This window comes from Mytilus californianus, unplaced genomic scaffold, assembly GCF_021869535.1.
Source record: "Mytilus californianus isolate M0D057914Y unplaced genomic scaffold, xbMytCali1.0.p SCAF_1, whole genome shotgun sequence".
Lineage (NCBI taxonomy): Eukaryota > Metazoa > Mollusca > Bivalvia > Mytilida > Mytilidae > Mytilus > Mytilus californianus.
Window position 1 is genome coordinate 14,366,503 of NW_026262581.1, and position 16,800 is coordinate 14,383,302.

Sequence of the window (16,800 nt, forward strand, 5' to 3'; positions counted from 1 at the left end):
AATTAATGGGCGTTTTTCAATAAAAGTGCGATTTTCAGACTAAAAAAAATGGAAAAATCAACTTGTCTCAAACTTTATTTCAAGAGTTATTTTGAATACCTCTATTATATACCTGTTTGTAAATGAAAAGTGCAATCTTAAATACTCTTCAAAATGATTTTATTTTCATAATTTATATACTGTTTCGTAGTAGACATTTGTCCACTACGAAACTACTTCTAAACGCAAATCTTATGGCATTTTAATGTCTCCTGTTGACTTTCTAGTTTGTTTTATTTTATATACTGGAAAGATCTAATTTTTTTCTGAATTGGACAACCATTTTTTATCGATAAAGATCAGACAGTACTTTAAAAATGAAGGTACAACTCATGTAACGTAGTGGACATTTTGAGTTTCGTAGTTGACAAAAATAGTTTTGTAGTGGACAAAAAGTTTCGTAGTTGACATCAAACCTTATTCTATGTTGATAAAAATATATTGAACATTACATGAAACTAACCCTTGTTATTTGTTTTGCACGAAAATAATTGAAAAAAGAGTAAAAAGTGACAGTATGGTAGTGGTAGTGTCCACTAAGAAACGTTTTCCTCCCAAACTTGTTTCGTAGTTGACCGTTACGTAGTGGACATATTCACATGTTATATTTTTTTTCCACAATCCCTATATTGCAATAGTAACAAAAATGATTCTTTTCATCAAAGCACATGCCAAGCTGTATACTGATATTCTTTTCATAATTTTAAAACCAGATACCTAAGGAGATTTGACCCATTTCGTAGTGGACATAAGGAAAAATACGGTATCACTCTTTTTATTTGATATGCTCAATTTTTTTTGCCAACAATTTAACTGCCGTTATAAAAGCATCACTTCTATTTTAAGACCCTAATGTTTATATCCGGTCCATTTCTTGCAAACATTGATTTTACAAAACTGTTTATTCGCAAAATTTAATGACTTCATTTCGTAGTGAAAATTTTGTCAAGGACACACCTGCTAAAATTAAAAATCCTTTGTCAAAAACTGTGTATTAAAATATGTTGGCTCTAAACATACTTTTGAATAATTATAGAACTTATATTAAGTAAAAATAACATTTATTTCTACCTCCTTTTACAATATTTTAGAGTATGAATGTTGAATTGGAGGTCTAGGAACATGCCATTTTGGTTATTTTGAACCATTCAGGAATCAATATAATATTTTTTTATCAATCCCTCTAAAAATAGTATGTTTCTTTGTTTAAAAATGTTAAATCTAGTTAAATGTACTGACTGCACAAAAAATTACTTGTAAAGATCAAAATCATTTTTATAAAAGTGACAAGAAATCACGTTTTTATTGAAAAACGCCCTAATACTTTTTGTTACTTCTTCCTTGGGCCCGGTTATTACATTGGGCCTTTCTGTGTTTGCCACTGCATATTTCACATACATGTTTAAACCTACAACGAGGGAAGTAGGGACAGTCATTACCATTATTATAGTATTTTCATGACATATTTGCACTACCAATGATATTTCAGCATTTTCTTCTGGTCCTTGTGTCTCCACGTGATCCACCTCCTGTCTTTTCCTTTCCATTTGTTTGCGTCCAACTCCGTCCTTCTTTTGAGTGACGTCTACGTTCCGTACTCCCTGTCCTTCTTTCCTGCTAGTCGTCTTCCTCTTCTTTCCCATGGCCCTTGATTGCGATCCCCTGGCATTTCTTTTGTTTGGCATCATTTAGTTTTTAAATAATTAAACTATTTTCTGCAGCACCTGCTTTGTTGTCGACAGCAAATTAACAAGTGCCCGATACGGGAATTCCAAAATTCAAATTCCACGTGAGAGCGCCATCTATGGCCATGCCATATATGGCAATGAGCTAAAGGCTGCAACACCCACACAAATAGACCCCGTTCACACTAGCATTTTTTTTATCGTTCTAATTTGAATCGATCTAAATAGTTAGCGTTCACATTATCTTTACTCCTAACGATCTCTATCGGTCTAATCTGAACCACTGCGTTCACACTACAATTAAAAACGCAATCGATCTGACCTAATTACCCGTAAAACTGTAAACATTGTGTATAAATAGAAAATAATTAATAAAATTTATGTGTTAACACACTGATACACGTACTTGAAAAAAAAATGGACGAAGTTATTGTTTCTGTTGAATGCCAAGTTTAAATTTTGATACTTGTGTTCTTCCAGTTTTTATTCATATTAAAGCAAACAAGTGTAGCAAGGAAGTTGCAAAATGAAGAAATGCTGCGGTTCATAAAAAGAAAAAAACAGCAAAACAAAAGAAGACAAAGATTTCGTTAATATATGCTTCGGCGAAGAAAACTGTTTTTCCGTTTGTTTGCACTTGCCTGTACCCAAAGGTCTGTCCACAGAGGAATATGGGTAAAACAAAGAACTACTGATATATACAGGGATGTTATGAATTGGACACCAAATGACTGGTATGAAAATATACGTATGTCTCAACAATCTTTCAATCATATTTGTGATCAGCTCTCTGTGTTTATTGAAAGAAGGACTACGAAATTTCGATCTCCTCATCCAGTTGAAAAACGTGTTATGGTGACACTTTGGCGTCTAGCAACGAATATTGAATTCAGAACATTGGGTCATTTATTTGGGATGGGACGTAGTACAGCCTGTATGATATTCCATGATGTGGTTGATGCAATTAACTCTATTCTCATTCCCAAGTATTTAAAGTTTCCAACAGGGCAAGCCTTGCGAAATACTATCGATGGATTCCGCACGAGATGGGGATTTCCACAATGTTGTGGGGCAATCGATGGGACCCATATACCAATCATCGCACCAAAAGAACATCATGCGGACTATTACAATAGGAAGTGCCATCACTCTGTACTTTTACAAGCTGTTGTAGATTATAACTATAGATTTACTAACATAAATGTTGGACATGCAGGGAAGCATCATGATGCACATGTTCTTCGTGAATCATCGGTGTTTCTAAAAGCAAGTGCTGGTGAGCTATTACCCAATTGGACTGAAAATTTAGACAATGTTGAAGTACCACCTTTAATAATTGGTGATCCTGCCTATCCGTTACTAACATGGCTGATGAAAGCATTTCCTGGAAACAATTTATCCCAGGAAGAAAAGGTTTTCAACTATCGTTTAAGTAGAGCTAGAATGACCGTCGAATGTGCTTTTGGTAGACTTAAAGGTAGATGGCGTTGTCTCATAAAAAGATTGGACAATGAACTGTACAGTGTGTCGGGGATTGCTAAAGCCTGTTGCACTTTACATAACGTTTGTGAAGTGCACGGAGACTTTTTTAATGAAAATTGGCTTGAAGATATCGACAACAATGTTAATGTGCTAGCAAATCGGAATGACGACAATTCAAATGCTGATGCTAAACAAATACGAAAAGCCATAACCAACTGACTCAATGAGATTAAAACAAACAGTTATTGAAAGTAGTTGTATTCAAAGCTCCCATGTCATCTATTAGTTCTAGCTATCAGTAAACTGAACTTCAAATATTTGTCACTGATCTAAAATGAACTCGATCAAACATTAATCAATTATTTTTAATCATATTTTTCCAGAAAGTGAAATGCACAAGAATTTCGTTATTAACAATAATCTTAGGAAAACATCAGTATGAGTTGTTCTTTTTAAATAAGTTTAATAATTGCCTTCCTATGAACATCAGAATTCCATTTGAGTTCTCACATTCTTTAAAACATCAGATGTCTGATAATTGCCCATGTTTGACGCTTGCATTGGCTGCATTTCAGTGAAATGTTGTTGATTCGGAGGACTTGTATTGATTTGCGGAGGCGGTGGTGGAGCTTGTTCCTTTTCAGTGTAGTGTGGTTGATACTGGTGATTTAAATTAATAAGCGGAGGTGGAGCTTGTTGCATTCTCATTATATTCATCTGCATTTGCATAAGATTTGCCATGAATTGTCTGTCAGCATTCCTTTGTCTATCTTCTCTATCTGCCTCTTCCCTGCTTCTTTTTCTTCCTGCTCTGTGTCTAATTTTAAACGTTTTTCCTCAAACTCCCAAAATTGTTTTTCTGATGTTTTCTCCATTTCCAAAAATTGCTGCATAATTTCAGCTGGGTCTTGTTTTTTTCGTTTAGTTGTTTTCATTCTTGTTCCTAGAAATTACAATACAGTGTAATCATATAAAATGTGCTAGTATGCAAACGTAGTTTAGATTACATTATCTCAACAATGCATTTTTACCTTTTTAAAAAAAAGAATATAGAATCATGTGCATAACAGTGTAGCCGAGACCATTGATTGGCGCGCAAAAATATCCCATTGACTGGGTCAGATTAGGTGAACGTTCGTCTGTAACGCCCAAAACTCACAACGTATTTATTATAGACATTTAAACTGTGAGGTCACCAAAGGGTCTCAACGCCTAAATAAAATAATTCGAAAAACTAATCAGGAATAACCTTTGTGTTTTGATTTATATTGAATACTTACACTGAACTGCGGTCAAGCTTAGCGAAAGGTCGTGCAACATAATCAGTCAAACAAACTTTAGCACATACTTACAACTTCTCGTCCAATCAAATTGCTTATATTTGCCTTCTAATTTTCATAGTACATACTTTTCCTGTGTACTAAGTAACTACGCATGAATGACCACAAGGGTAAGATTTCATTGTATCGTAATCAAGATATTTAAAACAAAAATTGCCACTGGCTATTTTGAAATAAAATGCTGTGTTCCAAATTAAAGACATTAAATTAAATAGTTTGTAATTAGTTTTCACATTGATTTTTAAATATCCTGCTATTAAAATCTTTGGATCTAAAAAATGTTTTTGACAATTGCAAATTTTATCATTAAAATAAAGGGTAATACATATGGTTCTTTATACCTTGATTAGAGTACAACGATATCTTAAAATTATGATAATGTATCATCCATGCAATTACTTTGTACACAGAAAAGTGTGTACTATGAAAACTTGTGAAGGAAAATTAAAGCAACTTGGTAATAATTTTTTAAACTTTCTTAAGGAAAGTGATCTATTTCGTCATGAATTGATTGATTTATTGATTATTGGTTGCTTAATGTCCAGTGGCAAATATTTCCTGCATGTTCAGGACGATGTCATGAATTGAAAAACTGTGATTATGTCTGAAGATAATGTGCCACCTATATATATATATATATACATGTATATATAAACATATTCTGATAAATCTTTTAGTTTTTACTTTGAACTAATAAAAAAAAACACACAAAACCTATAATCTCTGATCTATTTGTAGTTGCTTTTTAATGCCTATCTGCTAGACTATATCTTTGGGGACAAACTATCTACATGTATATGTTTCAAACTTATTATAGCTTTAGTTTTACTGTGAAATTAAAAAATGTTTTCAAAACATGTAAAGCTTCCACTGCAATTTCATTATTACCTGCTTTTGGTCAATTCATTTTGTCATCTTACCTAAGAAGAACATGTATAGTAAAACACTGCTTTATATCAGTATACATACTTACACCAGCAGCTACCATCTTTTCATTCTGGAGTGAAGGGCCTTTTGAAATCACATATTTTACAATGATACCGGTGAGTAGATTTACAAAATTCGTTAATGAGCTCCGTTTTACAAACACCTGTGATACAAGTAGTCAGCCAAAATAAACTATCAATAGACCAATTAAAAGATTACTCGAGTTGTAAATATGTGCTAAATTGGATAGTCTATGGAAAGGTATATACTATGAAATTAAGAGCTTGGGGCAAGCCCCTCGCTCTAAATTTCATAGTATATACCTTTCCATAGACTAACCTAGACTTATTAGATTAACTCGTTAAGGAACGATCGTTTTCATTGGTCAATTCAAACCTTCGACCTTACACCTGCGAAAATAGAACACGCGTACTATAAAGCTGAATGGACTGATCAGTATTCACGTAGCCGGTCAAGGTCGTTAAAAACTTCCATCGTCGTATTCCCGAACATGATTGTGTTCTTGATTATCGCATGGCAATTCTAGCTTTTATACATGTGCATGTAAAATTTTAAACTTTAATCTTAACAGTCACGTCGAAATATTTAATTCAACTGTCTCCTCTCAATTGGTCCTGGATTAAGGGAGCTACCATTTTATTTTGATTGGGGGTGAAGGACTTGGATGAAACATTTTGTCCTGCATTTTTTTTAGTTGTTATCTCTGTCCTGTCTTTCTATTTTTCAGTCTGTTAGGTCCTGACTATATTTATTCGTTTATCCTGATTTTTTACATAAATCGTCATCCTGCCTTTTTTTTGTCAAGTTGCTCACCCTGCCTTTTTTTTGTCAAGTTGCTCACCCTGCCTTATCTTTTATTCAATGGACTTGATGAATTAACGTTGTACTTGAAATGAAACCGTACTTAACTACAAAAATAACCAAATTACATACTAAAGATATTGCTCGATTTTTATAGTAAATGGGTTTGTGTTATAAACTGTCATGTTCATTATTCATATTCTTTCATAAGTTTTAGGATAGTGTGATTTTTTTTCTGATTTAGTTTACTTGATTTTGAAAAAAAAATCCCGAAATTCTAAATAAATTCAGAACATGTAACCAGCCATGCTTTGTTTAGAGAAAAAATGGAGATGGCAAACCATGGCACAGTGGAAGGAAATGTACTTTATAAACTCCAGCGATATACTTTCTTAATTTATGATTAACTGTTTTGCTATCCTCGGTTGAAAATTATATATTGTAAATATTTAAATAGCTGCATAGAAAACAATCAGTTTTAAACAGTGTGGTTATTCACTAAATGTATTGATAAAAGGTGACTCCATTTTTGTACATACTTTTACAGTAGTCATCCTTAATTTCTAAATATTTCGTTTATAAGTTTATCATACATGTATGATTTTGTATTTCATTTTAATACGCACGCATGCCACACGTTACTTTGGCGGATTGTTCAACAATGTTATGCAAAGCTCTATTCTTACGGTATGAAATTAAAGGATAAATTTTCAACCAATCAAAATCGAAAACAGTACATTTATATAGTTCCTTATGAACTACGACATTTCTCACAAGTATTTATTTATTTTTTAGTTCCACACATGCAAAAATAAAATCTTCGCCGATGAAACATTTCAAACCTTTTTACACCAACATGCCTTCACTGAATTCATTTGAATTTCGTGGTGACCATGATAGTACATTGCATAGTACATCTATATTCACGTGCACACATGGTACGATCTTTCGGGGACAATTTGCTCGTTTATGACACGTCATTTCTGAATGACCAAACGCTTAGCTTCTTTATTTTCGTTTTATAGCATGAAAACAATAAAAGAGGAATGTGCAACCCATCATAAATTTGAAATGGATCAGTATTATGAGATCCTTATTATAAGTAACTACGACATTGTCAGGATAATAACCTAGCGTCAATATGAAAGAAATTAAAGTGGTTCATACATTCATCCGTATAAAAGCGGCACATGTATTTTATTTTATCCTTATATTTTTCATAGTGCGGTACAAGTGCTGCATGCATAAAGAATATCACTTAACACAAATTATTAGTATAATATTTCGACCCCACTATTTGAAATTCACAAAATACTTATTTAATTATTTCGACCAAAAATCATTGTTTTTAACGTTCGTAGTAACGTAGTACATTCCATTGTCGGTCACCTGTGTCAATTCACGTGCACACAACAATTGCTGTTGTATTTAAATCTTTCGGCCAATGAAGTGAGACGTTACAAGTTGTTTGTTTGTGATACGCCAGAATGTTATCAATGAATTATCAATCGCTAAACTTGACTGCATTTCAGTGTAAACGTTCTTTACTTGTGTTTTCGTTATGTTTTGATAATCAATTTTTATGACATCGCACGTTCTTTCAACAAAAAAAAAAAAAGGATTTAACTGGCTTTAAAAGTTACAATGCATGTGTTGATTATTATCTTTTTTTTTTCGGACGTCAAAGCGATTTAACAATTGCGGTTGCATGTCCAATTATGTCATCTTTTAACTTTTATCTGGTCAAAATTTTATTTTAGAACGAATGCATGATCAACTTTAAAAAGTGTGCGTACACAAAACATATAGACAAAATATACTTCTGTCCTGTCTTTTTCGTACTTGCAAGTTATTAGACAATAAAAAGGCTATTTGGATCAAGCCTTGTGGAATTTGCATTTACGTTTTTGAATAGGTAAAATGTATAGTTTGGTGAACTTTTCTGCTAACTACTATACTTGTGAAAAACCCTTGGCAACAGAAACATTTTCAGCTTTTTTTTTAATCGACACAATTTACATAGTACTGGACGACTTCGTACATTTTATGATCGCAAATAAAATATGTATATAATATACTGTGCACTGTAGTTCGTATATATACTGAAACCCTTTGGCAACCCCACAGTTTAAATGTTTATAATAAATACGTCGTGAGTTGTGGGCGTTACAGACGAACGTTCACCTAATCTGACCCAGTCATTCGGATATTTTAGCGCGCCAATCAATGGTCTCGCCTACACTGTTTTGCACATGATTCTAAAAAGGTTCAAAACAAAATATGCACAAGAATGTTTGTCGGGATATATTATCACAGCATATATTTATTATGTCAGATCTCTTTTTTAATATATTGGCATTATATTTAGAGTGAAGTGAGAGTTTTTGCTCCGCGCGGAAGTCGGTTAAATGAAGAACAACAATTAAAGCGCTGTTTCTTTGCTTTTTGCGATTTTCCCTGTAAATTTTTTTTGTCTCAAGGACGGATAGACCATATCTTTTCTTCATAATTATAGTACTATATTTCACCTCTGCTTATTTGCATTCCTGAAGACCCTGGTCTGGATGGTGCTGGAGTTCCAGGTCTTGATGGTCCAGGGGTTTCTGATCTTGGTTGACTCTCAGGTTGCCTGGGCATGTCACTTGTGTCATCTTCGTCTACAAGTTCTGTGTCTAAATATATAAAGTTTCAATTCATTTTATATGGAATACGAAGTGTGTTCATTCATTAGAAGTAACTGTAAGCCCCTAGCCAAAATGATTATGACATCTTGAAAGGCTAGTTAAAAAAAAGTTATGTGATGCCTTCTATACATAAATAAGATGTGGTATGATTCCCAATGAGACAATTCTCCACAAGAGACCAAATGACACAGAAATTAACAACTACATGTATAGGTCACCGCTGTACGGCATTCAACAATGAGCAAAGCACATACCGCATAGTCAGCTATAAAAGGCCCCCAAATGACAAATGTAAAACAATTCAAACGAGAAAACTAACGGTCTAATTTAAGAACAAAAAAATGAAGGAAAAACAAATATGAAACACATCAACAAACGATTACCACTGTTAGCCCTTTTGAAGTTGTTTAATATTTATTTTATTGATATGTTCAGATGCGTATCCAGTATATATGTAGTTCTATAAGGGGGTCCGGGTACGGGTACCCCCTTTCAATCCGCTTCTGTTGTTGAATGTGATCTACATATACATAAATTCCACAACATATGTTTATGAAATTATTAACGGGATACACAGAAAAATTGTTTTTTATGAATTACAATGTAATAATGTTATCACCGAGGATAAGTGCAAAAAATGTATTGATATTTCGAATACGCGTTTAAAAATGCAAAAAAAGGCAAAATAAATACACAAACCTGCAATTGTTTCATAGGGATCATTTCCCCCGTCAGTATCACTCTCGTCATCCAGGGAATTTAATGAGTCTGATAGTGCGACAGGATTCACAGAAGGTCGAGTCCCTAGTATGGTGTCCATCCTCTCGTGGTACGGGAACGATGTTCTTTTTCCTCCAGACTTTTTATTCTGTCATTTTACTTGGAAATACTTTGTTTTTAATCTCTTAATCCTCCCTCTACAGTCCTGGGGTGATCGACTGAAGTCTAAAATTCGATCCTTCATATCCGTACAAATTCTCCGAAAAACTTCCAAATTACGTCTTGGGGTATTTTCTAATTCATTTTGGACTCTTTCATCTCCCCAGAGTTCAATTAATAGGACCGTTTCTTCATGGGTCCAAGCATTGCCCTTTTATTCTGATCCTCTATTTTGAAAAACACATGTAGTTTTGCCACTATACATGCGCATACAATATTTTCGATTCAATCGTACTAATGTAGATCGATCTATGCGTTCACATTTAAAGTTAGATCGGTTCTATTTAGATCGATTCAAACTAAACTACCTCTTTTGGTGTTTTAGTTTAGACCGATTGAAGATCGATTCAAAGCGTTCATATTAGCCCTTAAACCGATCTAATGTGAACCGATCTACTTTAAACCGATAAAAATGTCCTAGTGTGAACGGGGTCATATTTGATTTAATTAAACCAGATTATTGAAAATATAAAATTTTGATAATCTCTATTATAAATGTTTGGTTTTTTTGCTACACAATGGATGGGAAACACGCATTATATGTAATACAGGACTGTTAGGGAAAAGAAAATTCAATAAAAGATGTGTAAGGCAAACATTTTGCTTTTTACGTTACACAATGTATAATCCCTCCGTGTATTGCATAGTACATACTTTTTCCGTTAGATATTTCTTTTTCACATCTCAAAGACATTCCATTTGTAATAAAAAAAACAGTGCGGGATATACGAGACAGCTACCCAACGACATAAACAATATGTCAAGTTCATAATCGGTCCGATTCGTAAAAAGGTGTTAACATGGTTTGTTTCTAATTGTTGAACGCCGTGCAGTGACCTATAGCTATTTTCAACCCCGTACTTATGTGTCTGATGGGTAGTTATCTCAATGGCAATTACACCACATCTTCTTATTATTATATATTCCTCCTGCATAGTGAAATATTTTTAATCCGCTTCTTCCCCTAAAAAAAATATACATGGATACGATCCAACTAAAACTACTTCTTTACAGTGCATACATGGTGGTCATTTTCACCATCCTGTGTAAAATATTAAAAAAAATGTTTACCGCTTTCATAAGGTAATCTCCCTTTTTTTTCACCTAACAAAAAACTCTTAGACCGAAAGAAAAGCAGCTGGTTTCAAAACGCACAACATGAACAGGAGTCGATAACACATGTACACCACAAAAGAGATGTAATTATAACATAAAAATTATGTTTTAAATTTTAACAAAGACTAACTAATTTGTTTCTGTTGTTGTGGTTTGAAAGTTAGTACAATAATTCATTTCTCCCAAAAATTAAGATTTTCACTCCTCGGTGCTTTAAATTTTGTCATTTCTGTTTCGAGTGACAGAAGTTGAGGATAGACACAAGTTCGGCTGCAAATGTAATGCATAAATGAATAGGTATTTCAAGTTTAAATTTTCAAGGAAAAAAAATAACGAGAAAACATTTGATTTTGTTGGAAATTTAAATTTGTTATTTTCATATACATTTAATGAAAGGTAATTGCAAAGAAACCGTGACAAATGTAAAATCAGTAAGCTGCCTAATGTAGGTATTCAAGCTGGTTCTTTGCATAAACAGATAAGCCAGACCCGTCAATGCTGTGTCTGACCTATGTATGACTTTTAAGCTCTCAACTTACGTTTGTATCTTTGGAATTAAAAACATTTGATCTTGGCGCCGAGCGTAAGAAATAAAGGTGTCCCCAGAAACACTTTTGCACAGGAAAATCGGTATCACATCTTGCTTTGACACATAGCTCTTTACGTGCTTCTGCATCTTTGGCTAACAGGTATTTTGTGTTGAACGTTACTGAATAGTGCAGGTAATTCCATCAGATAATTAAATCACAATAATTTTTTTAAATCTGTGCACTTTAACGATAATAATTATACACTTGTGATTTTGTTTGTTCTCGCTATTTGCAATGCATTTACTTGACAAGCAACACAACTGGTATCGTATTAGACAATCTAAGCGCTCCATGCGCTTTGATAATTAAACGAGACATTGAATTACCAGTGGTTATGATGAGATTTGGGATATATCCTAACATCCAGTTTACGTATTATAGAAAACTGAAATACATACACTACAATAATGGTTAAAGAAAAGCTTTTGTGTATCCACCAAAAAAAAAGTGCAAAGCAATGAGAATAGGAAATTCACGATTAGACAAAGAAAGACACACTTTGAAAGATGGAATACCAACAATGAAATAATTTGAATCTAAGAAAGATATGGTTTAGAAATAGACAATAAACGTTCGACCAAAATATTTAGAAAATATCAACAAGGCAAATTCGTTAATGAATGTCTTCCGTTGAACTTTAAAAGACATGGATTGCACATAGAATTCATGATACAACATTTCAAAAGAAAAGCTGGTAAATAAAAATTGAATCTATCACAACTAAAATAATATGAAAAAAGATAAAAGAAAAATTAAATTACAAACTTTGACATACAAAAGATCATGAAGAGACTTGACTGATCTTTATAAAATCCATACGGTAAATATGTCGAACAAGTTACAATCTTTTAAAGAACTATAGACGATCCAACAACAAGAGGACATACTACAAGATTTACAAGTCAAATTCAAGACTGGATGTCAGAAAATTATTCATCTACGCAACGAACAATCTGGAACAGTCTACCATCCTAAGTTGTAACCGCACTATTTATAACACCATTTGAGGAAATGTCTGAAACACTCTGGAGAAACCCACCAGGAACGTAGGACTATAGGCAAGTGTGGAAGGCATGGCCGGGCATGACATTAGTATCTATAATTTAGATGCTGAAATTACAGAAGAGGCATCCCGTGGAGACTTGCAGTCAGAAGAGGATCTGTGAGTATATTACTACTTAAACCGATTCAAGTTAACAAAAAATTCAGAATTTTCAAATAAACTGACAACTTTCCATTGTTAACCCTTTTTCCGAAAATTTTAAAGCTTCAAAAAATATAATGACATGCCAGTGTGTAATCAATCTAACTCTTAAAAATGAGACAAACACCATAAAGTAGAAGAAAAATTAACATAACCTTGGCCCAAAAGGAAAAGACGTTTATATCAACTTATGAACTCTGGTGGATAGTTTAGTCCTATAACATAAGCCTTTGTAGACTCATATCGTTTGCTTTCGACGTTTTTTCGGTAATTTCTTTTGACTATCAATGCCGAAGCACGAACATTAGGGAGTTTGCTGATTTTACATTTTTAAGGTTTTGTTTTTTACAATTACTTTTAATCAAATGTATATAAAAATAATTAATATTTAAATTTCAAATGGCTTTTTGAATTTTTTTCAAAATTTTCAACTTATGCGTTGCATTTGTAGCTGCACTTATGTTTTTCCTCAACTTTTGTCACCAGAAACCGACATGACAAAATGTAATTGACCGAGGAGTGAAAATCTTATCTTTTGGGAGTTATGGACGTGACTTACAAGATTTTGTAAAGTTTTTTTTCAAATTTAAATCAGGGTAATGTAGGTCAATATGTCAATTTCGACATGTTTATGACATCACAAGTGAACTTTTAGCACCAATTTGTGCAAACTATATCATCCTATTCATGTATTAATAAAATTGATGTGGTTTTACAAAACTTGAAGAAATTTCTTATTACTTTTCCTATTTTTAGGGCTTAAAAATGGCTTTTATGATGTCTCCTTAAAGTATAAACAAATTAAACAACTGTAGCGATCAACCAATAGACCACTTTTGAGTTCATCCTTCACCGGAAAAAACTCGTCAATTATGCGCGCCTTATGACGTCATTTACCAGATAGAGGGGATCGCCTGTATCCCTGCACTATTAACGTTCATCAAGCGTCTTAGTGATCGTCATTGTGCAGGATAAACTAGAAATAACGTTTGTTTTGTAAGTACTTAATCACAATGCCCTAATGACAGCAGTGCTGATTTTCAATTATGAAAATTTAATTTGCCGAATAATTCGTGCAATATAGCATTATAGTTTTCCAACCACTCGCTCAACATTGGAACGGAAGTGACGATGCCCCTAAACGCACGAATGATGTTCACTAAAACCAGAGTTTTTGACGGAAATGCATCGAACTCGAAAGCTGTCTATTCACAATGGTAGCCTTAAATACCTGTATCATGGCATTGCACAAGGTCATGTTTTCTTTGACTATTAATGACGTCTTTACACTAAATCCATTGGATGTTGGATGTGTACTGATTAATATGTTGGTCTTAGATTTTTTTATTAGTTGTTATTGGCTTTGAACTAGCTGTCAGTAGCTACAAGTACTCCGAGATCTAAACGTTTCGTCTTTTTTTTGGTTGGGATGTATAAATACCCAGCCGCGTCCGGTCTATGTTTTTGTTCGATGTTTTTTCTGCTTTCTTTCGATCTGACGAAATATCTAAAGACCTTTTCAACTGATTTATTATAGTTTGTTCTTATGTTGTACTGTTACACTTATGGCCCAGGTTAGGGGAAGGGTTTGATGCCAGCAAACTAGTTTATCCCCGCCACATTCTGTCTGTGCCTATCCCAAGTCGGAGCCTGTAATTCAGTAGTTGTAGTTTAATTGTTGCTGTATATCATATTTGTTTTTAGATCATTGTTTTGTACATAAATCAGGCCGTTAGTTTTCGTCTTTTCTTGTTTTACATTTGTCATTTCGGGGCTTTTTATAGCTGACTATGCGTTAGGGATTTTCCTAATTGTTGAAGGCCGTACGTGACCTATAGGTGTAAACCTCTATGTCATTTAGTCTCTGGTGGAGAGTTGTCTCTTGTCTCATTGGCAACCATACCACATCTTCTTGTTTTTATAATTGGAACTTACTACTAGGCGATCATTTCACATCTTCCTAAAGTACAAATGTAGTTTTATTAAAGTTATTTATTATCTATATATATCTAATAATAATTGAATACAACACTATTATATAATTATATTTCGTTACATATAACTGTTGTGTCTTGACATGTTTCTTTTGAAAAATAAAAATAAAAAGTAACTTTAATCGTAGAATTCTGTTTTCAAAACACGTCTCATCACTCGCTGTTCTCTAAAATAAAAAGTAGGAACATTTAGTACTATAAAATACAAGTTCAAATCACAAAACCTATACATCTGATGGAACTAATAACTTACCATGTAGTACATTTTGCTAACACTTTTATATTCTTGATTTAAACAGTGTTCCTCGGACATACTTTATAATATTATCAATATAACGTTGATGAAGCATTGAAAAAGTTATATGTGGTTCATGCAGATTTAATACTTTTTAATAGATTTTCATTGTCAGGATCAGTGAAGTGATAGGTTTGATACCCTGAATTTTCCTCATCGTTTTTTATTCAATATGCCTGTGTCAAATCAGAAAAGTTTCGATTGCAATTATTATTCATTTTTATTGGTCCCTGATTTGCATTTGATCGGTTGAAACGTTTGTGTGGGCTATCAATCCCAAAGGTCATTATTATTCGTCTGTTGTCACTGCTGCCGAAATGACATGATTTTGATTTTCCTTTTTTCTGTTACAGTAAATTCCTCTTCATGAAATGTGTTATAATTCAAAGTTTGCAAACCGATGAAAAGTCTACCTTTGGTTTTTCTGTTTTTGTTTTTATGCTATTTTAGTTTTATAATTTTTGCGTTAAAATCATTTATTCTTGCGTTCCTGATGAAGTTTATAATAGAAGTATAAGTTAACATTATATGGTTGTCGTTACTGTTTATATCTTTCTGTTTTTTTCCTCCAATTATAGTAGGTGGGGTTGGACCTTACAAACAATTGATCTTGGGCGAACATGATAAAGCTTATGATTTAAATGCAAGCTTTTGTCGGAAAATTTCCAGTTCATATAATATATAATTGCATTTAAACAGATTGTAATGAACCATGAAAAGTTGACCGTAAGTTAATACCCTCTTTTTTTATGATTTCTGACGTTTTATTTGTTTGCCTATCCAAACGTAAAACTAACTATGGTACAAAGCGATCTGGTGAAGCTTATCCAACGTAACTATGGTACAAAGCGATCTGGTGAAGCTTATCCAACGTAACTATGGTACAAAGCGATCTGGTGAAGCATATCCAACGTAACGGTGTGTGCATGATCACAGTAATCACACTGTTTAAAAAAGCTTGATAATCGCAACCAATCGCAATGCTAGTTTGATTGCGTAGTAGAAGCTGTAAATTGCTCGGAGTCGGTGGAACTATATAGAAATTGTTGAAATCTCTTAACGTTAATAGTAAAAAAATTCAGTCTAACAGATGTCGTAGAAGCAATAAAAAAGAAAGTACAAATAAACCACATATACCATAAAGATATAACTATTTATACTGCACTCGTTCTATTTGAGCAGTCAAAATGCGTTGACCGTATATTTCTATGTCATATACAGTCACTGACCTGATATCACTTTTCCTCATGAATATTTAAATAGAAATTGCCGAAATTATAATTAATTATTCATACGACCTATTCAACCTGTTCTTGTTTCCAATGTATACAACGACTCAAACTTATTTCTTTTGCAATTTTTAGAAAAAAACATATTTCACTTGTTAATATTTTTGGTTTGCAAGCTATAAATCATTAGGTTTTATGCTTATTGTTGATATTTTAGTTCATTCTCAAACAAATTCGTTCACCATCGATTGCGGGTTTCAACAGGTAATGTACATTTCATTGTGTTGTATATTTCTCCGCCTGCATGATATGAGGCATTTTTATAAAAGGGGAAAGTTTCCCAATATTAAAATCAAATAATAACATTAACACATTAAACAACAATTGAAAATTATTTTTTTTTTAGATTGCAGTATAAAGACAATAATAGTGCATTGACTTGACATATCAACGA